The sequence below is a fragment of the Oxyura jamaicensis genome, chromosome 14 (assembly GCF_011077185.1).
Source record: "Oxyura jamaicensis isolate SHBP4307 breed ruddy duck chromosome 14, BPBGC_Ojam_1.0, whole genome shotgun sequence".
Taxonomy (NCBI): domain Eukaryota; kingdom Metazoa; phylum Chordata; class Aves; order Anseriformes; family Anatidae; genus Oxyura; species Oxyura jamaicensis.
Window position 1 is genome coordinate 5461204 of NC_048906.1, and position 23590 is coordinate 5484793.

The following is a 23590-nucleotide window of genomic DNA, read 5'->3' on the forward strand; positions in this document are numbered from 1 at the left end:
AACAAGCAGCTCCGTGAGCACCAGAACTAGGAAATCCAGCTTTCCTTCAGCTTGATTGACACGGGCACCAGATCAGGTGTGTGTGCTGATTGAAGTCCTCTGGGTGGGGTGCTGAGATGTGAGCTGTCTCCCGAACGGATTTACCAGCATCCCATAAAGGCCCTGTACAACATGGCAGCTTTTTCCTCAGTAGAAGTAGGGCATCTCTCTTCTACCTCTGCCCGTCTGCTCAAACCTTGAGGGAACTTGTTTGCGAGCCCGCTACCTTCCATCAAATTCAGCTGGAATTGGGCAATGCACTTAAAAGCTGCTAGGGGTACACACACATGTATGCACACACTCTGTGAGCAAAAAATCCACATTTTTGCAGGAAGCCACATTAAGGCCTCTTAGAATCAATCTTAGAAGAAGTAAAGGAGGTGATTTCAGACCAGCTGACCAGCAAAAAGCCTCAGATGGACGAACTGTGATCCTCTGAGAGTCTCAGCTATGGAGAAGGTGCTAAGAGAAGGGCAACCCTTGAGGAGAGAGGATGTAGACAAGAGTGTGGTCCTTGGGAAGACTCAGGAAAATGGGTGTCAAGATAAAAGTACATTCCAGATAAGAAAGTGGTATATAAAAACATGGCAAATTTGCTTAAAGTACTCAAAATGTCAAAAAAAATGCAGCATTTTTTAAAGTGCTGTTTTGGGGTATGGAGGCAAGGAAACCAGGCCATTTGCAAGTGTATTTTGTTGTGTAAAGAAAATGAAGGGAAGCAGCAGCAGCGACTGGTCCCCTTGGCATCAGGGCTAAAGCAGCCCAAGAGGAGGACAGAGAGTGCTGGATACGGTCCCCAAACTCCTCTCCTATGTGAATCCAGACTCCCAGAAACAAAGCCTGGCAATGAACCTCCCCTGCCAAGAGCAGCCTGCTGCCAGCCCAGGTGCTCCCACACGCTGTCACTGCCTTTGGCACCAGGGATGTCCACAGAAGAGGATCGATTCTCTCGACACCCCACAATTTCCACACCGCTGACAACTCAGAAAACAATTCAAGAGGGAATTCAAAGGATCTGTTGAAATTTCAACGAGGAAATCTAAGTGAGCGAGCATATGTAAATAGAAAGAATGAGTAGCACATAATTACATCAAATTGTTACTTAGCAAGGGAAGTAAATAACCCAAAATATGCAGAGCAAAAAATGGCGATGAATTAGAACTAATTACTTAAGGCTAATTAAAATAAGAATGGCTTGAATTGAAATATGTTAATAGCATTGAACCTGCCACCTACGAGGGAATTTAAATAAAAATGATAATGTCGCTCCAACCTTCACCTGATGGGGGTGGGAAGTCGGGATTTGGAGATCAGTGCTGCTCTGGGGGTATTTATTGACAGCACCAATGCATTATTTATGATTACTTCTGGAGCTGGAATTTTCTGGGCGGTGCAGGTCTCCTGGCCAGAGGAAGAAAGAGATTGTCTTGGATAATGGATGTGGGGACAGTACCGCAACAGGCCAAACCTAAATCCCTCAAAGACGAATAGATCCCAAGGTGCCTCCTCGTGCTGGGAAGAGCTACAGCTGAGAGTAAAAGAGAGGCACAGAGGTAATGAGATCCTGGGGAAGGAAAAAGAAGAGGGGAGTAAGAGACAGAGGGAGCAAGCGGGAGTGGAATAGATAGGGAGAGCCTAGAGCCATGACAAATTATCACCGGCTTCAATTACACGAGCCTGCTCAGCTATGAAATCCACCAAAGGTCACTGGATTCCTGTCTTTGCAATTAAGAAACAAGCGGCTTTACCAGCTCCACCCCATGGCCCCACTGCCTTGTTCCGCCCAGGTCCCCCAGCTCACACCAGGGATGGAAGCCCCTTATTCCTCTCCTGCTGTGGGATTCACACAAAACCCACGAGCGCCGTGAAGGGGATGCTGGGCAACACACAGGGCAGCAATGCAGCCTTTCTATTTTATTCCAGGCATCCAGGTTGGCTGTTGAGCCAAGCGAGCAGAGAGCTGGTGCCAGGCCTGCTGCCGGCTGATGCGTCCAACTGGATTCCTCCTGGAGCTGTGCAGCTGGGAGAGGTCGCGAGCCCAGGGACGGTCGGGTCCCTGCTGGTGGTTTTGGGATGCTGAGAGCCAGCAGCAGAGGTGCTGCAGTCCCATGGGCCCTGCCCTGTCTGGAGCAGCCTTCCCGGCACAGACCGGCAGCTGAGCCTGAGCTGCAAAAACCACTCGATAGCATCGACAGCATTGACAGGTTCCCCAAGCCCTGCGCCGGTGACGGTAACAAGCCTTGAATCAATTGCCCAAACTGCAGGCTGTGACCTACGGATGACCACCTCAGCATTCGACTTACACCAAAACCCCAGCCCAGATGGTGGGATATATCCTAGGAAAACAGCCTAGCAAAACAGGCTCGGGGTAAATCCATACCAGGGCAGCTGCTGGTGATATCTGCTCCTCCAGCCTCCTGCACAGAAAACATCACCTCCTAGAAAACCACACAGCAGGGTTGCAGCAAGACCCTGAAAACCTTCTGCAAAGGTCCCAGCATCGCCGCCGCTACCTGCTGACCCCGTGCCTGCCCGGGAGGGAAGCCCTGGCACCGGTGAGGACGTCGCCGCGGCAGACACAAGCAGCCGGCTGCGCGACGCTTCCTCTTTGTCTCTCTGCTCGGTGTAATGAATCCTGCCTCCCACTCAGAGCTGCTAAGTAAGAGAAGTTACTGTGAGTAATCCCCACTTTGGCGTCTTTTGCTGTAATCGCAGAGAAATCACATTAGCTTTTTTTTTTTTTTTTTTTTTTTTTTTTTCCTAGGACAAGGAGAAATCCATCAAATTGCAACCCAGGGAGAACACACGAGAGAGAGAGAAAGCCAACAACAACACACACGTACCCTGCAAAAATCCCAAAGTTGACATTTACATTTCAAACACTTATAACAGCTAAACAAATAACAGTAATTATATTATTTGCATACTTTGTTAAATAATTGTTTGTTAGGTAAAGGGAGCCTGTGTGTGTGTGAGTGAGGAGCGGATGCTTGCAGCCCCAGGGAGGCAGAGCAGCTGCTCCTTCCCTTCCCAGGTGCCCTATTTGTTGCACCAAAAGGTGACAAGCACCCCAAAGCATCGGTGGGGGGATGCTGCGTGCTGATAGATGGGAGGTGCAGGTATGGGGTGGGCTCTGGAGGATGAGGATTGGGGTATGAGCCCTCCTGAGCAGCCCCATCACCTCCCCAAGACGTGTTCCATGATGAGCACCAGCCCTCGCCATGGCAAAGCTCCCATGCTCCGAGTGCTAATTTAGGACTGCAGAAGTCCCCGAGAAGCAGGAGAATTTCCCCTTGCATCTGCAAGAGCATCTCAGCTTTTATCCCTTACTGCTCAGCTCCTCGGGCAGACAGCTAATTGAAGGGTTTTACTTTCTTGCAGCCCAGCAAATGCCTTTTAATCTGCCCAGCTTTCCCCATGAATGGTTCTCTCCTGTCTATCCTCTCCTCTTCCCATTTTTTTTTCAATAGACCTGGATGACGTGAACTGGTGGAGGGAAGAGAAGCCTTCTGCCTCTCCTCACACAGTCGGGGAAGGTGGAGCGGAGCCAGAGCCACCGGATCTTTTCACACCTGGCTGGAACCAGGTCAGGCAGCTAATGCCTTCCTCGGGCTCAGCAGCTACTTGTTGGAGGCAGACGAGCCCTGCTCGGCCCTCCGAGTGCTGGGAGGAGGAATCCCAGCCAAAGACATACGTGGGAGAAGGCAGAGAGGGACACAGTGCCAGGAAAACCAAAACCAGAGAGACTGCTCCATGCAAGGGAAAGAGGGACAGCTTTAATCGAGGCTTGATGACTTTGAAGCTGTCCCTCATAGCCTCGATTAAGGCAGGAGATTTCATTAGCCAGGGGAGCAAGTGCTCACGCCCCACTGATGGGCACAGTTCCAGCTCTGGAGGTTAACACTGTCCGTGTGAGTTCATTACTCCAGCAGCACAGACGTGCCTGATTCCAACTTCAGCTCCACATCCCCTGTGTGCTGTGCGATTCCCCAAGCACAGCCCAAGGGAGGTGCCCGGACACTCGCTGCTTCGACCTGTGCTGCTCGTGCTTCTGTTGTAGCACTGAGGGCATTCCCTGGGGATGGGGAAGAGAAATGATCCGACAAAACTGCTCTTTCCCCAAAGCATTTTCACTGGAAACGTTTGTGTTTTCCTTTCAGATAAAACTTTCTCCTGATTTCTTTTTAAAGTTGAAAGAACATCATCCAGTTCAGCTCTGGTTCTTTCAAGTGGAAAGGAGAAATGTTCAGTTTTCTTTAATGACTCCTCTCTCCTTTCCCTCCCACTACCATGCTTTTTACTCAGAGTGAGAAAAAAAAAGGAAAATGAGGGGAGGAAAACTAACAAAAACAGAGGGAACTTTTTTTTTCCCATTAGATTCAAGTAACAAGTAACTTGGAACAACTTTTTTTCCCTTTTATGTTTTATGAAAAATTTTTAAGGATGCAAAAGCTTTATGCAAACCCTTTTATGTGGGTCAAAAAACCTTTTTGCTGGGATTAAAAATAAATAAATAAATAAATAAAAAGAAAGGAAAAGAAACTCTTAATGCGTGTGAAACAATGTGAAGCAGCTCTAAAAATAGGCGGTGAAAGCTTTGCCCCAGTGGCCTGCACATCGCTGCCCCCTTCTCCTGCTTCCATCCCGCAGCTGAAGCGTGCACAGGGCACACCGTGCTGCGCAACCAGAGCTACACAAGGGTCAGGGATGATTTACACTCACTTTGAGCAAGTGCATACAGTGGAACTGTGGCAGGGTTGAAGGCTGATGCCTTCTCTACATCCCCCATTGTGCAGTCCCAAGCTCCTGCATCACTTAACAAGGAGCGCTCCGCGTCGCACCCCCCTGCTGCTGCATCACCCCTGGCTTGCAGGGCAGAGCATCCTTTGTGCCAGACTCCGGTCCAATTTAGCCAGCCAAATGAGACAGTCATTAAAAAAAAGTAATGAGCAGCCAAGGCAGTTTTTTGTGAGTTTCGTGATGAGGTCAACTTGCTGGGGAATGCAGGGCTCAGCGTGAGACAACGTCCTCGTGAAGGTGGCGGAGAGGAGGGAGGAGATGCCGGCATCACGGCTCAGCACAGCTCCTCAGCACGGCAAGGAAAAGAGAAAAGCTGAGAAAACACACATGTAGCACCTCCAGGAAAAGAAAGGGGATGTGGCTGCAGGTCACCGCCACGGCTCTGACCCTGACAAGAGCAGTGTCAGCCCCGAGCAGGGCTAAAAGGGTTGACCCCACTCCCAGCTCCAGCCCCATCAGCTGGAGGGAGTTTGGGTGATGTGAGCAGGGTCAAGGCAGCAGTCAGAGCCGTGCCTGCAGTGCAAGACGTCGGGGGAGAGGCTGGCACATGTCAGCCAGCGCAGAGCTTGGGAAGCAGGCTCGGCTTAGGGCAAAAATTCAGAAAGAAATGAAATGCAATTCCTCTCATTAAGTGCAAAATAAAATCATGGAAATGGACAAATTTTGCTTCAAAAGATACTTAACACTTCATTTTGCTTCATCTCTTTTTGAATACTTCTTATAAAACACAAAGGCTTTAAACAAAAGGTCATTAAGAGAGAAAAAAACTAAGCTCTTCTTACAAGAATGAAAAAGAAGGCATCTTGACATTTTTAACAGGTCTTTTTTGTCCTCTTTTCCAAAATGAAAATTAATCAACGCTGATTTGATGTCACACACAAAAGCCCCTTCTGTGGAGGTGGCATTTGCTGACGGAGAGCTGCTTTGACAAGGAAACTCCAGCCAGTTCCGCTGGAGGAGCACACAAAACGCGGCGCACCGGTAGGGCACTCGGGCTGCAGGCACACCGGTCTCCCAGGGTTCACCATAAATCCCAGCCTTTTTCTGGGTCAAGAAACTCGTAGCTGTCTGGAGGTTATGCTAACACACCAGGGTTTGAGGACTGATGTCGAGATCTGAGGAATTCCTGTTGCCCGGAATAGAAACAATGAAATTGTTCCAAGGCACCATTTATTCCCAGGTGCCCGGGAGCTGTCATTTCTGGGGAAGATGAACAATCTGAGGAGATCTAATATCTTCAGAAATAATTCAGGAAGACATTTCATTCAGCTCCCCCTGTGGATAACGAGAGCAGACATGCCTCGTGTGAGGCAGAGGCAGGGGAGGACAGTGGGGACCTGACCACCAGCTCTCCCCAGACCTGCTGTGGCCATGCAAGGGGCAAAGATGAAGGTTTCCAGCAGCTCTTCCTGGAGACCACGTGTGGTCCACAGGGGCTGGGTGGGGACAATGACCCAGGGACGTGGTCGCCACAGAGCTGACAGATATCCATCAACAAGGGGATGCTGCTCCACAAAAAGAGCTGGATGTGTTAGGATGGCCACGGACCAGCCTTGGGGAGACCAGAGCATGGAAACACCCCAGGAGGAGAGATGGTGTGGTTTGCTGGATGGGGGGGATTGTTCCACTCCAGCACAACCGGTGTTGCTCTTGGGTGTCATCGGGGGCTCCAGGCAGTCCCCTGCCCCATTTTCCCTAATCTCCAGGAAAATTTTCATCCCTAATGATGGCTCGACCTGCTAAATCACAATGAGATAGCCCTTTTTTGAATGTCTCCAGAGGCCTCAGATATTTGGCAACGAAAAAGGCTCTGCAGTCACCTGCCCCTGCCAGGACAGAGATGGATGTCACCGCCTCCTGTGCGCAGCAGCGATGTCCTGCTCACCCTGGGGAACTTGGTGCTGGGAGCCCCAGAGAGCTTCTGGGGGACAACACTTGTGCAGGTTACAGGATTTGGAGATGTAAAATCTTCCTCAGTGTCCTCCATGCAACAGCAAGCTAACCAAAATCCTCTCCTCTGCTAGCAAGAATGGCACATCACTCCCATGGCTCTCAGGGACTGGCTCGCAGGGCTGATTTCCACACTTCCCTGCCTCTTGCTCCTTCAGCAGCACAAATCTCTCTTCTTCCCTGCTTAACACAGAGTCCCCTGCCTTAAAAAATGAATTCTGAGCCATTCAGGCTGTCAAGCTCTTTTCAAGCATCTGCTTGTGCTTGTTCCTGGGATTAAGCGTGACAGTTACCTGGGAGAGCATTACCACTTCGTCCTGCTCTGGTGGCAGGCGCTTGCCTGGGAGAGGGATGACTGGTACAGGGATTGCTTGTGCAGGGATTGTTCTGGTCCCCTTGCCTTGACCCCTCTGCTACTGTAGCATCTCTGTTCATCCCCAAAATGCCTACTTTTTCTTGCCTCTTTTCCCTGTAGGTTCTAGTGTGGCCTCAGGCAGAGGATGGGAGCTCCAGCCTGTTCTGGACTTCCCATGCTGGCTTAGCCAAGTGGGAGGTTAAAAATTGTATTTAATGGGAAAGGGACAGGTTGTGCCACAACACGGCTGACAACAGGAGGAGCAGACACACTCAGCCATAGCAAGGAAGGCGATGGTCAGAAAGTGGCAGCCAGATCAGTCAGCGCTCCTCTTGGACCATAACCCCAGCAGTTACCACCTTTTCTTGGTAAGATTCCTTTTTGAGATGTAAAAAAAACCTAAAAAGGGCTTCCAATATGAGACAAGACCACACTGAGCCTGGGGACCAGAACCAGCCCTGCCTCCCTGCGGCAGCGCCCCAGCTCCGTGCAGCATCCTGCCCCGGCCTGCATTCACCTCCCTGCGCACGTCGTATTAAATGATCTCGGGTCCCTATATCTTTGTCAGGGAGCAGGAAAAAATGGCAAGGGAAAAGCAAACAAAGCGAATGGGGAAAAGCTTAACAAAAACAGTGGCAAAGTCTTCCCACGCCACACTGTGCTTTCAAGTAAATGAGGCTAATTAACTAATTGCCTAAATTATTAGGGCTATTTTTACTCTTGTATGAAGGGTTGGCATTGCTGCCAATTTCTTAAGAGTCAGCGATGGACTCTCAACTTATCAGGAAGCTAACAAGGCAAATCCCCAGAGCAGGAAGCTGGAGGGCAGGGAAGCTGCTGGGCCAGCACTGGGCTCAGGGGCCCACTGCTGCAGGGAAGGAGCATCTGCAGCAAAACAACCCCTGTCGGGTGATGCTGCTCAGTACAGAAGTTTGGTGCAATTTGCTGAAATCTCACTTGCGCCTGAATCTGCCTCCCAGTAAAGGATTTCTGTGACAGCTAAGCATCCCCTCTGCTCCATCCGATTCTCGTTGCAGCCCAGGTGACAAAAGCTGATTTGGAGGAAGGGTTTCACACCCAGGCAACAGAAGGAGAAGACTGATGGCTAAGGATGGAGGAAAGTGCCAGTCCTGAAGCCATGCAGCTCTCGTGGACAGGTCCATCATAATCCTGGATAACCTGGCAGCAAGTAGGGTAGGTATCAGCAGTAAAACCTGCTTTAAAATAGCTTTTTGGCCACCAGGGATGTGCTACAAAGCTGTTATCAACCCATCAAGGAGAAATCTGGTAAAGGAGGGGATGTATTTAGGAGCAGGGACTTTGGTGCCCGAATCTGGACGAGGATGGAGCTTGCTGGAGATGGTTTATGAACTGACTGGGATTTCAACCTCCAGAAGTGGCTGGCATCCACAGCACCACCGTGGAGTTATTGCAACCCAGTGCTGCCAGCTCTGGGCTCTTGAACCAGCAAAGAAACATCCTCATGGGGCAGGATGGAGCCTCTGCTCCTCTTCAGAAAGCCACAGACACCAGCTGAAGGACTGCATGCTCGGTGCCTGCCCAGGGAATCAGCCCATTTTCAAGCCTGGTTTCCCTGCTGCTGCCTTGGGGAGGGAAACAGCAGCGAGTTCAATGCTTTGTGTGCCGCTTCCAGAACTAATTGGGGTTTGCTGTGCTAGCACTGCCTGCTGCCTCCATAAAATGGGCCACAGCCAGCTAACCAAAACACGGGAGTCCCTCTCCCAGCAGGGAGCTAAAGGCAGTGCCATTTCTGATAGACACGAGCGGGACTCCCCGGCTGTATTTACTGAGAGGCACCCATTCCTCTTGCTCCAGGGAGAGCAGCCACCACCACCTCACACATCAGCCCCCATCATCTCTGGACTAAAATGTGTTCTCTGCAAATAGGGAACTGATGTCACATCCTCAAATTTTCTAGGCTATCGTCCACAAAGGGAAAGCACCAGCCCATCTGCCACAGCCCTGACCAACAGAATCCAATGTTGCAGGAGCTTCTGGCTTCCAGCCTGAGAAAATGTTGTTTCCTTGTGTTTTCTTGTGTGTGTGTGTTCTCTCCCAGAAGAAAACTAGATGTTTTCTCCTCTCCAGCTAAATGCCAACACCTTGGCTCCCTGGCAGACATTTCAGTTAACTCCGTTCCCCCAGCCATGCCTGCTCATTTTTGCTGTAGAACTTATCCCCCTGGGGAACAAAGAGACAGACAGACCTGCTTTGCTGTAACAAACCCCACTTATCAGCTATAATCAGGTGACATTTCAAGCCTGGCTCTCTTCTCAACACTCAGGCACACAGCGGCTTGGGCTGGCAAGTCTGATCCAGCCGTGCCGCTGGGGATCAGGGCAGGAGAAAGTCCCCTCCTTGTCCTTCAGATGTGGGAGTGAGCTCCCTTCTGAGCTATCTCCAAGATCATCTCTAACACAACCATCATCTCTAACCAACCACAGCTTAGTGTGGATGAGTCCTAGAGATCCCCAGAGTGGGAGATAACATGGCCTCTTTGGCCTCTTCTGCTGCACCACACTCTTAGCATACATCTCTTTATGCAGAACCATCGCAAATGCTGCTCTCATGCCCACTGCACCCACTAGGCTGGCTGCCACTACTGATAAGAGTTTGGCTGTGTAATTTTTGCAAGGTCTGTCCAAGCAGCTGTAGTTATTTAATGCTGGCGTCCACACCTGGATCTTGCTGGTCAACAGGATGCAGAGCCTTTGAATGCCCTGAAACACTGGTCTGACACTGCTGGTGAAGGGAGTTGGGGCACCACATTAAACTACAAAGCAGGCTGCAGGCTTCCTTGGTCCATTTTCTGCCCAGAAACCTGTCCCTCTAACAGGGATCCCTGACCCTTCACACCTGTTTTGGTGAGGATCATTAAGATGATGAAGGTGGGCCAGATGGCAACTACTGCTGCACTCAGCAACGCATGAAGGACACCCCACAACTCAGCCAGCAAGGCAATGCGTCTCACTGCAATCTTTTGATACCTTTTCCTTTCTATCTGCAGACTCTCTCCTCACCCTCTGGCCATCTTTTTTGCTGAAGACTTTGATTTGCATGGAGTTGGCTAGCTCTTGCTGTTGAAAAATGCCATTGTGTTGAGCTTTACCTGGTCCTGAGTGAAATCTGTTGGATCAAGAGCCTGGCCAAGAGTCTCAGGGCAGCTGAGGGGCTGAAGTTCAGACCCTATGGATTCTGTTTGCTCCTAAAGGGTTCTGCAGCATCTGAGTCCTAAATTCCTAAAGCAAATCTTTTTGTTCTTTCCCAAGCAGTAATCCCAAAGCTATAAGATTCATGGCAAGGGGTGTCCCTCGACTTTATTACCTTTTGGATCATTCTCTTAGAACAGACAATTTCTACTGTTTTACCAGGGAAGTGCAGCTAACCATTGTCTCAGAGCTTTGTAAATATCAACCTGAACTATGGTCCTTGAGTGATTTACATAGAAACTTCACCACTTCTCAGGACCACAGCTTTTCTGTGTATGAAATGGAAAGAGCTCCATGCTTGCAATGTGTTTAGAGATCCTTCAATACCTGGCACTGGCCATGCTGTATTATCCCCTGCCCCATCCTCTGAGGCTAAACCTGGCGACCTGTCAAGGGGAATTATTCCAGATTACCGCTGCCCAGAAAAGAGCCTGCCAGGAAGATTTGCAAGTCACATCTCCCCGCTCCCTGCCATTGCTCAGCAAGGATGAAACTTGGGCTTTCCATCCTGGGATTAGCTGGCAACCCCAAACCAGGAGCTGGCAGCCTGTTCCTTGCTGCTTGTTCTCTTTGGACTGGCTCTGAGGGCTGCTCACCACTTACTTGCAACCCACTGCACATCCCCCATGTGGCACCACCACCCCTGTTGCTGCAGACACCACATGCCACATCCAGCACTGCCCATCTCACCCACACCTGGGGACCAGCAGGGTGATGGTGGCAGGGCCCAAGGAAGGTTTGTCCTGCAACACTTGCAGTCTGGTAGAATAGCCTGGTTCCTTCATTCTCCCCATCCCCAGGCCCATATGGCAGTGGAGATAGGGAGTGCTTTAGGTGGCTAATATTTCCTTACAACACATCTTGCTGGAGGTGCTGGAAGTGGCACGTTTTCTTTAGGATTATGGAAGACACCACTCAAAGCCCAGAGAAGGGGCATTGCCTGAGCAAGCTCAGCTTGGAGGGGCAGGCAGGAGGGCTGGCAGACTCCACAAGCCAGGCCCAAGCATCTGAGATACCTGGGGCAGGGACTGGCACTGGTGACACTGAGATAGATTATTTAGTCACCTCAACCATGCCAACACCACCTGAGAGAGCAGGACATCAGCTCCAATCCTACGCAGCCTCTCTCCAGAGGGGAAAAATCCCTTGGATACTGCAGACATTTCCTGGGAATACCCCGCTGGTGAACGAGGGCATTCCCCAGGAGATCTGTGCGCAGACAGGTATGGAACGCAGCCCTTTAAACACGCACTCAGCAAAGAGAAGTGTTAGCTGATTAAATCTCCCATAAACCTGCAGGAAGTGGGAAATATATCCGCCTCATCAGAGCTGTGAAACATATTCACCTGTTGCAGGAATTAATCCTTTTTTTTTTTTTTTTTTTTTTTTTTAACTAACAGAGAGGCAGAACTGTGCACATGGAAATCCTGCCTGAAATGGATCCCAGATAAAGAGGAAGCTGAGTTAAAAGGTGAGTTTCACTGCTCGCCAAGGCTTTGGGTTTTTAAAGGGTCTCTTGTAGAATTACGGCATTAGCAAGCTATTACAGGTGAGGATATCGAACTGCTATGCACAGCAAGAAAAAGCATGGCGCATTTGAGATGGGAAAGAAATGCATAGAAAAATGAGGCAGAAGAGAGCAAGAAGGGGAGAGAGGAGAAGCCGAGATGTACAAAGGAGGGAAGGGAGAGTGATAAATGATGGAACAGATAGTGGAAGGGGGCGAAGAAGAAAGCAATGAGCAGTAGGGTAAGGAGAAAAAAAAAAAAAAAAAAAGGAAGAGAAAGGGAAAGAGGAGATAAATGAGGGCAAAGACCATCTCATCATTTTGCAATTCCACCCTGGTGGAGAGGAAAATTGATGTCTGGAGTTTTTTTTTTTTTTTATGGCCAACCTCCTGGGCATGGGACAAAAGACAAGTTATTACCCAACCCTGGGTCAGGTCTGTAGCCTGCCAACTGCTTAGACACAATCAGAGAGCCCACGAGAGCCATAAATCAAAGGGGCCAAAGAGATCACAGGGAGCCTAGGACCAGGCACGGAGCAGCAGCAAACTCAGCAAATGCAACATAATCACAGGAGAGGAGAGAGCCCAGGAGCAATACAGGCTGAAAAGGAGTACCCAGCCCAAAAGGGCTTTGCTCATCGCTTCTTCATGCCATTCCTAAAGACGGCACTCCCCCAGAGATGCAATTCCCCCTGCATTTCCTCCTGATTTCTCTTCCTATTGATTTTCAAGCTCTGAATACCATTTATTTTTGCTTGCTTGATTCACTCATTCATTGAATAAAGGCATCATCACTATTATTATTATTATCCCCGTCATCGGGCTCCTCATCACACATTATATTATTTGCATTGCAGAGCTGGAAGATTTCAGGTTGAGGCAGGAAATTTGTGTGAGTTGTTATTACTGCAATCAGATGAAGTGAGAATTGGATCGGCAAAGGCTGCCAGAGTGCAGCTCTCCCAGCAGGACACAGAGGCTCTGCCCAATCAGGCCGAGCTGCGCTTTTATTGTGCGGGTCCTGCCAGCAATTTCGGACTTGTCTTGCGTGTCCCATCTCCCTCCCATCCCAGCAGCCACCCCCATTGGCTCCCAGCAGAGAACGGGGAATGCATCGGTACACGAGGGCAAGGAATCAGAAAAGACTTGGCGAGATTGCACATTTTCTGCCTTGCTGATGGTATTTATTAGACAACAGAAAATAGCTATTTTACCATCTGCCTTGTAAAAAAAAAAAAAAAAAGAAAAAAGAAAAGAAAAGAAAAGAAAAAAGAAATCTTCATTAAATTAATGGAATGTGCAGCTGCTGAACAGAGCGTTCCTCTCCCTTACCACCTCCCAAGCTGCCCAGCACTTGACGGAGCAGGGAATTGGGCTGCCAAAGAGTAGCCAAGGCTAACTTGGGTTCGTGTGGTAGACAAGGATGGAGACAGGCAGCCTGCCTCATACCTCAGGGCCCTTGCTCATGGTCCTCTGCGAGCTCTGTTGTCACACATGGGGTGGAAGAACCTCCTTGCTTGTTGTGTCACATTCCTAAGGATGTGATCCAGACTTCAGATTCAGGAGGTCAGAGCTGCCTATCACCTACACTGATCATGTCAGGATTTTGGGACATGAAATGTCCTGATTTCCATGCCATCTCAATAGATGCAAGGTACTCAAACCACCTCTACCATCCATCTCTACACGTCCAAGTTTGACCTGAGTTAGTGTTTGCCCCATGGAGATGCTCAGCTGAGAGTGGAAAAACCAAGAAGGCCTCAAGACTGGCTGACCCTGCCTGCACAGAACAGACCAAAATTCATGAACTGAATCCTTTCTGAACCCCAATGAGACAGGAGCACCACTAACCAGAAGTCCTCAATGATTTGAACGATGTTCACAGATCTGGAAGAACTGCAACCAGTTTAATGCCAGTGTTATCAATTCATTTATATCTGGCATGGGACAGCACTTTAAGTGAACCTTTTCTTTCAAAATCTGGTGGAGCACGAGGAGTGCCTGATGGGGGAGAGGCTGCCAAAACCCCCTATCACTTGTAGCTTTGAGGAGCAGGTCCACCAATTCATAACTCTGAGGGCTCCCAGAGGTACCAGCTGCCACAACACATTGCCTTAGCTAATCAACATACTGCTTCGCTGCCTCATCACAAGCAACACCATTTGTTTTAGGACAAATAAAACCCTTTCTTAGATGTCTCAGGATCTCTGCAGTATAAACCACACGTGCATTTTCTGCTGTTAACACTGGAGAGTTCTCAGTGCTTGCACCGCTCCTCAGAAGGTGCAAACCCTCCCTTGTGGTCCTCTCCTCTTCCTAAGAGGCTTCTTTATATAAATTTTTGACCTTTGACCTAAATTGGACTTTTTTTTTTTCATATCTTTCATAGTAACTTTTTTCCCTTAAACTTGCACCTTTAGAGGCATTGGGTGACAGCTGGCCTGGGGACACAGGCCCAGCTGTGCAGAGGCTGCTTCCACCACATCCATGGAAGATGCAGGAGGCAATGGCCTCCCGGGTTTCAGCTCACAAAGGCAAGTTACCGGCCTACCGACTGCACAATCACTTCATGCCGAAATAAATCCTGACATAACAAGTCTTAATACTGCCAAAGAAACTATTACAGTCAGTCATAGAAATAATCCACATTGAAAACGGGTGAAAATACCTCCTCCCGGTGGAATAACATGGCTTTGGAGGATCCGTTCCAGTCAGGGACAATCATTTCACGTTTGCCCAACAGATGAGGGCAGCTCCAAAAGGCCAACGTTTTCTGCCAAAATCCCCTCTGCTTAAGTGAGATTTTTGTCATCACCCATCAAAGATGCACTTTTAAAACCAATGATCAAGAACAAAAGGGAGAACCATGAAAGGCAGAGATCAAATCGAAGCCCAGAAGGATGTCCTGGCTGCCACTTACTCTGTTGCCTTTGGCCCCGTTGATCTCTAATGAGCAGCAGTTAGGGCAGAACACCAACCTAATTGCTTCACAAGCATAAGGTCCGTGGTTCCCAGACTTTAATGGCAAAATTGCTGAGATCCTTTGCTTACATTGCCCATGGTCTTGGGAATCATTAGCAGAACTGTGTTGGCTTGTGGCCAGCGCTGCCCAGCAGGTGCTGGTACAGGCTGTAGGGGCCTTGCACGCATGGGTCCCGATGGCACGGCTGCTGGCACACACGTGGGGCACACCAGCCCTGGGGGTGCAGCCTGTGCCCAGCAACCCAGCAGCCAAAAGATATGATGGGGTACTGAAAAATGGGGGCAGGCTCCCCCTGTGCAGGGAAAAAAAAAAAAAATTGTTTTTGGTTTCTTAGCAAAAAAAAAAAACACCTGTTTTTTTTAATAAGTTCCTTCAATTAAAACTTGAAGTCCACCACAGAAGATTCTGAGAAAAACAATGACACTTTATGAAGTTGCCCCTGGAAAAGTCGTACTATTGGAAGCTGAGCTGTGGGCACCATGAAAGCACCTCTGTGCATGCAGGATGTTTGAGGGGGACGCTCGCCTTCTGCAGACAACATGTGTGTGACTTCAGGATGTTTGTTTCTCATGCGTTTGCCCTCCCCACCTGCAATGTCTGCAGCACGTCTAGGAGAAGGCCAAGAGGTAGTTATAGGTTGTTAGGTGGTTAGGAGAAGGTGGTTGTAGGTGGTTAGGAGAAAGTACAGCACAAACGTGGTCACACCGTGTTTGCACGGCTCAGCACACGGGGCTCTGGCTGCAGCTGTTGTTATTTTTGAGGTATTTTGTGCCTGCACATCTCAGAGCTGCTCATTCAGTCACAGGTCCACGGCCACCTGCTTCCCAAAGAGGGAAACAAGACAGCAAATGAAGGACCTAATCCTCCAGGTCTACTCTCGGGCCAGCAAACAGGTGAGGATCTGCTGCTTTTTGATGCCGCAGGTCTCATGTCAGCATCATTTCCGCAGCTCTATCCCCTTCATACAGGAGCCCTCTGTTCGCACCGACAAACCCAAGCATCTCCGGATGATTAAAGGAAGCACAGCCTTTTAAATCGCTCTGATTGGGGTTGATGGCTGCCTGGAGCTGGACACTCTGCTTTAATGAGGTGTGAAAATCTCCCTGCTGCAACCAGCCCTTCCTAGCTGTGAAAAATGAGGAGGAAGGCAGAGGGGAAAACACCCTCCTCTGGCAGGGTACCTTCCCAATGGTTCCCAAATTCACTCCAAGCCCGATGTGCACAGCCCCATCCTCACCCTCTATCAAGCAACTTTTTCAGCAGCTCTCCTCAGCAAGATTTTGCCTTTCCATGGCAGAGAGGAAGAGCTCCAAAACGAAGGATGCTTTTCCTAATGCTCAGACAAGACTAAACAGAGGCATGGGGGGAGGCCGGAGGTGTCCTGCAGCGAGTGACCCTCAGTGTGACATTGACAGCTCTTAATTCCTAAGCCTGCTTTGGAAGGATTTCAGCAGATCCTATTTAATCGCCGCAGCCTCCTCAGCTCGGGGCAGCAGTCCGCCTTCTCCTCCCAGCTCTCTCCAAGAACTGGCCAGCTGCCACACTCCCGTCCCGGGAAGCACCAGCAGAGCCGCCCTCAGCTCATTTACCACCACACAGCTCAGATCTCGTTTGCTTAATTTGCAGGAGGACTCCCCGTCACTATTGAGGGGCACCGCTTCCCCCAGTCAGGCTGTGCACAGCATTAAATATTTAAGTGTTTGTCAAAACGGTGTAATGATTTTTTTTTTTTGCCTTGTTCCATCAGCTCCATTTCCAAAGGCCACCCCTGGAACTACTGAACATTTATTTCTATTGAACCCAGCTTAGAAGTTACGATGTGAGAAACTGGGAGACAGGACAGTATGTTCTGCGGTGCCGGCTGCTCCCCACCACCGCTCAGCCGAGACACGCCAGCCTTTGAAACATCATTTTTACTCCCACCTTACAAAAACTAAAATAAAATGAGATTGACTCTTCCACTGCTTGATTTGCTTTGCTGGCTAAATGAGTTAGCAAAATACCAGCGAGGTGGCTTCCCCAGGCAAGTTTTGGGGCTGCCAGCTTCGACGTGGTTCGTGAATCCTCTCTGCGTGAGCTGGATTGTTAAGGTGATTTTCCTGCTGCTATAGAAGCGTGCACCCAAATCTCCCTCCCTGGCTGTGTCTGAGCAGCACCACAGTATATTATGAGTATTAGACAACAGCACTACAGGAAGCCAGCACAGACAGCAGTTCTTGGCAGAGCAGAGGTTGCAGACCCCACCTTTGCTTTGGGTTCAGTGTCACAGGGCAAGGCAGAGGGAGATGCACAGGGCAGGGGACACCTACAGGCCCTGGGGACACCAGAGGATGACCCACACACAGCCTTTGGCCATGGGCTCAGCTCCCCATAAGGAAACCCCCAGATTCGTAGGATGGAGCTGGGCTTGCAGCAGGACATGGAAAGGACTGCTCGTGGCAGTCCTGCAATCACCATTCGCACTCCCTTGGGGGGGGGGGGGGGGTAAAAAAGGGAAATCTTGAGCAATTTTAAGGGCTCCCCTGCATTTTAATCCCTCCCTCTCCATTTAAAGAGATGTGAGAGCCCAGGAATTTCATCCCCGCTGCCTGGATGCTCCAAAAAGTTGTAATCTCCAGCAGCAACATCACAGGCTGTTGTCATGGGGATGTCACAAACTTATTGCCATGGGGATGTCACAAACTCAGCACCATGACTTCAGCAGGATGGGCAGCGAGGGAGGCAGCACTTCCCAGCCTCTGGTGTCTCTGGCAATGAGCAAACTGGCACGGGAAGTGAGGATGAGAGGCGGGATAGGAACATAAAACCATTTGGTAAGTATGATCTATCGGAAAGTATTCCCCGATGAGAGGGGGCCTCCTTAATGGGTCCTGTGCTCTTAAGTAAATGGAGAAAGGCAGAGAATAAAATAGAAATTATAGTGATTTGTTTTATTGGGCATTTCATTGAGTAATTAAGAGGATAATTGGAAGTGGGAACATTAGAAGGCGTTACGCTCAGCCCTTGCCTTGCTCTGAAGGACTGAGCTATTGAATACACAGCCGTGCCCGATGCTTCCCAACGCTAACACAGGGCTCCCCAGCATGAGGGGGCACACAGCACATGGGATGTGCTGCAGAACAGGCAGTCATATATAAAATGGGAAGGAAGGTGGGTGGGAGAGCAACTCCCCAGGGTTTGGCAGGGTGCTGGATCAGGCTCCCCAGGGTTTGGCAAGGTCCCAGGGCACACAGGCTGCAGGGAGCAAAGCCCACCTCTGCGGCATCACTGGGCTCGTGGTGCCAGGCTCCGACAGGTCTACACGATTGTAGAAGTACAGGGGAAAGCTGCAGTCAGCCCTGGCCATGGAGGACCTTCTTGCAATGGAGAAATGTGTGATGGAGTGCCAGCAGGGCAGCAGGTGCCACCAGCCTCCGCACAGGGCTCAGCTGACAAGGGGCAGGGCAACCTCAGCACAAGTTACCTGAGGCCAGGGGAGCAGCTCTGCCACTCACCCCTCTTATAACAAACTCCTCCTTTTACCTCCTTATCTTTCTCATTGGAAAAGACAAGCACATTGCTCCAGCTCCAGGAGACCTCTGTGGTCTCATCCCAACCTAAGCTGCCTCACCAAGATGACCAGTCCCTCCTGCAGATGAGGAAGCCCTGGTGCCAGCACACATTCATGAAAGACACACTCAAACAGTGAAATCCACAGCTCCTTTCAGCCCCCAGCACACCTTACTCTGCCCAGTTCAGCCACTGGCATGGCCACACTCCAACACAGCTGACAGAACACCAGGTCCCACAGGGGACCACCAGGTCCCACCATGGGTTTCCTCCCCACGTTGCACACCAGAGACCCCAACCCTTCCACACAGCCATCTCCCAGGAGGCCCCAGGTAGAAGCCAGCCCCAGCAAGAGCAAGCTGTCCACCACAAGCCCCCAGGGGTCACTGCAGGAAACAAACACAAGCGTGCTGATGGAGAAGGGCAGATTGGAGTGACCACCACCATGAAAAGAAAGGGCTGTAGCAGAGGCAATGAGTCTCACTGCCCACTGGTGTTAACACGAGGAACACAAGGGTATAAGAAAGCAAATTCATGATATTGGCTCTAACCACTTGCTCAGGAGTCAAAACAAGAAAGCCATCAACACCAATGGATGTCAGAGAGAACCCCCACCTGCACCACAGTGCAGACCAGTTGCCAAAAATTACCTAGCTTCTAGGCCCTTGTTTGCTCTGGGACCACATCACTTATTTAGGAAAGTCCAGCAGCACCTGAAACAGAGTTTAAACCTGTCCCGTGTGACTGAAAACCCCTTTTTCCTCCCTAAGAAGATGGCTGTAAGGACTGTAATCCAGTTACCACGGGGGGCTAGCCTTCTGGGGACAGCAGCTTTGTCAGGGCTCAGCTCAATGGTGTCAGACAGACACAAACCCAAAATTTAGAAAGCCACCAGCCTCTCACCAGCATCGCTGCTCCGCTCCCGCCTCCCCCTGCCCAGCAGCTACCCAGGGAGCAAATCCAGCCCCTTCAGCACAGAGTAGAACCAGCGTGGTTTGGGGCACACTGCTGTCCTCAGGGGCATTGCAGCAGCCTGTTGGGACAGAGAAGTGCTCAGCACTTCCCTAAATCAAGGCTCCCGTTTGAAGTGCATGGATCAAGGCTGGATTAGCAGAGCCTGGTAGGAGTTCCTAGCTCTGCTCCCACACCGGAAAGGCTGCTCAGCAGCAGCAGCCAACACATCTTCATCCTGCTCAGCCACTTCTGCAAGCCCTGAGAAGCTGCCACAGCACCAAGGAAAGGGCAGTGTCACAGCTGCCCTTTCATCCACCTGTTTGTCCACAGCTGGACAAAATTCCACAGGGTAGATGAAAACCAAGAGCAAACGTAGGAAAAATGCCACCATCTGCCTAGTTAAGCAGATCCCAGAGCCACTGGGTGAACAGCAGGTCCCAAACAACTTATTCATGGTTTGAGACAAATTGAAAGAAACAATTCTGAGATCCCCCTCCTGCAAAAATCTTATTTCCCCCCCTCCAATCCATGCAAGAAGCAGGTTGAGTGCAATGCAAACGGAACAGAGGATGAACACCACGTCCCAGCCCTACCTGGAGGTGCATCCTTCCCTTCTCACCAAGCAGCCGGGACGACGTTGCTGTCCCTCGGTAATTTTCCAACATCCTGCGCTGAAGGCAGATTTATGCACAGATCATGGGTGGAGCTGTTGATAAAAGTGCAGAGAAACAGGATTTTACTGACAGGTTTAGGGCTACTTCTCTCCCAGCTTTGTATCATCGGGAGGTTGTTTTCAAATCCTTTTTCTAGGATTGCCTAAGTTTTTGGTTCAAAGCTTTAAAAATAAATTGTGCATCTTTTATCCACTACGCACGAGATAGCTAGAATCATTACGTGGCCTAAATGGGTATTTTGGGAGGGACCCAGGATCAGCCATCCCGAGTTTAACCAGGAGTCAGAAGGATGAAGCTGATTTGCAAATAACATTCCACGCTGATTTTACCCGAACTCAAGGGGAGAGGTACTGGCTCCTTGTCATTCGTCGTGAGAAATTGAACAGAGAAATTGAGTTCAATGGTAAAAATAATATATAAGGAAAAAAAATCAAGCAAAATCCACAGCAGACCAATTTCCTTCTGCTCGAGGGGAATGTCCCAGGACTGCAGTGAAACCTCGCCTCAGCAAGCAGCCGCTGCCCAGGCACCGGGGACAAATAGAGCTGCTATACTTGTCCTGAGAGCACATTTCTAACCGAGAACTGCGGGCATTTCTCATGCTCAACATCAGCCACTTCTTCCTTATGCAGCTTATAAGACAACTTTTCCCTTTTCCCACTGCAAACACCTTCCCCTGTGAGGGCAGAGCTCGGATATTGGTCTGCAGCACTGCATCTCCACGGCAAATTGCCTATCGATGACTTTGTGGCTAATACATACAATTAGAAGCCGAAGAGCTAATATAATGCAATTTTCCATGTTTACTGCATTACAGTGGTTGAATCTGCTGATTAGTTCCTATTTTTCTTGCCATCTCTTCCTCAGCATCCCTTTTCTCTCGCCCCTGCTTATCTGCATACAGAGTCATTTATCTGTATGGCTGGTGTAACAGCAAGCAGGGCCGAAGCTCTCATTTCTCTTCCCTTTTCAAATTTAATCTCACAGACCTCAATCTTTGTGATACTGCTATTATTTTGTCTGTATCTGATCTAACAGGAACAAGCCATTATTTTTTTTTTGCCTTAAAAAAAGAGAAAAATGGAAAAAAACTAATCCGAGCAAAAAGATAATGATGGCTGTGGCACTAATGATCCTTGGCACATCTCCGTGCAATGAATCCGGTGCTGAAACAGAGCGCGTTTGTTTCCCTTCTCTCTACATCGCTGCAAGGCTGACCCCTCATGCTCAGACAGCTCCCCCCCAATAAACAACACTGCCCTGATCTCCCGGGGGATTCAGCGCACTGCCAACCATCTCAGCAGCCCTCCTCGTTGTCCTAACTTTATTTACCCAAATAGTGGGAAAACAACTCAAGTGGAGCCAGGCACTCTCCAGCAACATGACTGCAACTGGCTTCTTTAGTTTGGTTCCCCTGCAAGCTAGGGAAGCATCTCCCTCCTGATGGTTATTAACTGAAAAGGAGGGAAGGGAGATTTCCTACAACACAAACAATATCACAGTGATACCATTCCCCAAATCTTATGGCAAGGGATTTTGCCTCCCAGATTCCTCAGTGCTCCCAGTTCTGGGCAGAATCTCTGGGACACCACCCACTAAAGCACCAAGACACGCTGTTCCCCATGCACTGACCCCCATCCATCAGCAGGATTTGCCTAGGAAAAGGCAAATCTGGGGAACCCCTTTCCTCCCAGCTCCCTCCTCCTGCACCCAGGCAGCCAGGGGTTTAGCAAGCAGCAAGCACACACTCCCTCCACCCCTCTGGTGCCTGCAGCCTGCACTGCCATTGCATGGTTTTGCTCAGCACAGCACCCTTTAACCCTGCCTGCAGCCCAGACACCTTCACACACCCTCCCTTTGCCCTAGGACTGTTACAAATAAATCCCAGGGCCACACTCTGCCCTTGGTCCGAGTGATGCAAGCAGGGACTCAGAGCAGCTTCAAAGGCACACAGCCCTGGCAGGGCACAGGATCTGGCCTGTCCCCCTGCTAGGATCTACACAGGTGAAACTCACAGAAGTCAAACAGCCTTTGCTCACACATCCTCAGACCAAACCCACAAGAGACCTGGTTTTGGGAACCCTTTGCTCACATCCATGTGGAGCTCTCTGAACCGCACCAGCACTGGGGGATGCTGGGCACTCCTTGGTCTAGCTATAACAGCACGCTGTATGTTTATTAATAATGAAAGATGGAGATTAGAAAGAGCATTATTAATTTTAAAGCTACTAATAATCATGAGCTGTCCCTCACTTCACCCTGCAAGTCTCAAAGCTATAATGAAAGAGCAAAATCCAGCTCTGAGCACCTCTAACGGAGGCTGCTGGGCTCTGGATCGCAGCTCATGGCTGCAGGCATTTTCTGCAGCTGGTAAGGAACCTCAAAGGTCTTCTGCTGTGAACAATCATAAAAAGCCAAGTATAGAAGAAAACTAGCTCTGATCTATGGCTTTGGGAAGAAGGACTCGCACCAACCTCCCAGGTATTCTATACCCAATTGTCTCCCTGTGTCCTGGGCTGTACCCATATTGTCACCCCGAGCCTGGGTTTGCACAGAGACCTCTGTCACAGCAGTCATTAGACTGTGATGACCCATTTTAGCAGTAAGAGAAGGTCTGCATTTCCTGAAAATGCTCATTGCCCTCTCCCTCCCAGGGAAAATCCAGTTATTTTCAGCCTCGCGGGAGCACGAGCCAAGCAAAAGTCACTGGAGTCCCTTCAGCAGCGAGCTCCCACGGGGCAGGGCAGGGCTGTCCCTGCAGCCAGATGGCTCAGCTCAGCTCCCACAGGCAGCACGTGCTCCCACCAGAGGGGATCCATCAGCACAGGAGGATGAACTGGGAGAGGGGCCATCTCTGCTCCAAACCCAGCAGCATCTCAGCAGGACAGGCAGAACAGGCCTCCATCAACCCCAGCAAAAGCTCAGGGTGGCAGAAGGGCAGAGCATCCTTTGCACACCACAAGTAATATTTCCTTGCAAGATCTGGCATAAATGGCATTGGTGGTGAATCACTTCTGTTTTTATTTTACTTGTCAAAATAGGGGGGGAAAGGCATTTTACACAGAGACTCAATGAGACCCTCCTTTGAGAATAGGCTCTTTTGGGTACAGTTATCCCTTTCTTTTTGGAAAAGGGAGGGAGGTGCAAGAGGATGAAGGAGCTGCTGAAATCCAGAGGAATCTGGCTGCAAAGCCTGGAGCATAACTTGGATCTCAGGGACCAACAATCAGGACCAAGACCCACATGTAAGGACAGATTAAACACCACCTGTCCTCAGGATGGAGATGTGCTTCAAAGCACCCTCCTGCCCACCAGCCCCGTGCCATGCCAGCACTGCAGACCAGGCAGCAAGGAGCCGCATTTGCTTACCCAGATCTCTCCTAAGCATCCAAAGGCCTGGCTCCTCAGCCGAGTGCTAATTCTCACCCTCTTTCAGCCCAGCTTTTTTTGCAGCTTCTCTACAAATCCAGAATACATTTGAGAGATCAGCACAATGTTTAGTGAGAAAATCGTATGCTACATTTCCGCTTGGCATGACTTTGAAATGGT

General features: G+C 49.8%; 1 protein-coding gene across 3 annotated transcripts in view; it reads right to left on the reverse strand.

Annotated features, from left to right (window-relative positions):
- The window catches only part of ELFN1 (extracellular leucine rich repeat and fibronectin type III domain containing 1), a 97302-nt gene that overhangs the window by 56966 nt on the left and 16746 nt on the right, over positions 1–23590 (reverse strand). For all 3 annotated transcript variants that reach the window (XM_035339668.1, XM_035339667.1, XM_035339669.1), the window contains exon 2: positions 19961–20073. The gene's annotated coding sequence lies outside the window, so the exon portion shown is untranslated. The remainder of the gene's footprint in view (positions 1–19960; positions 20074–23590) is intronic.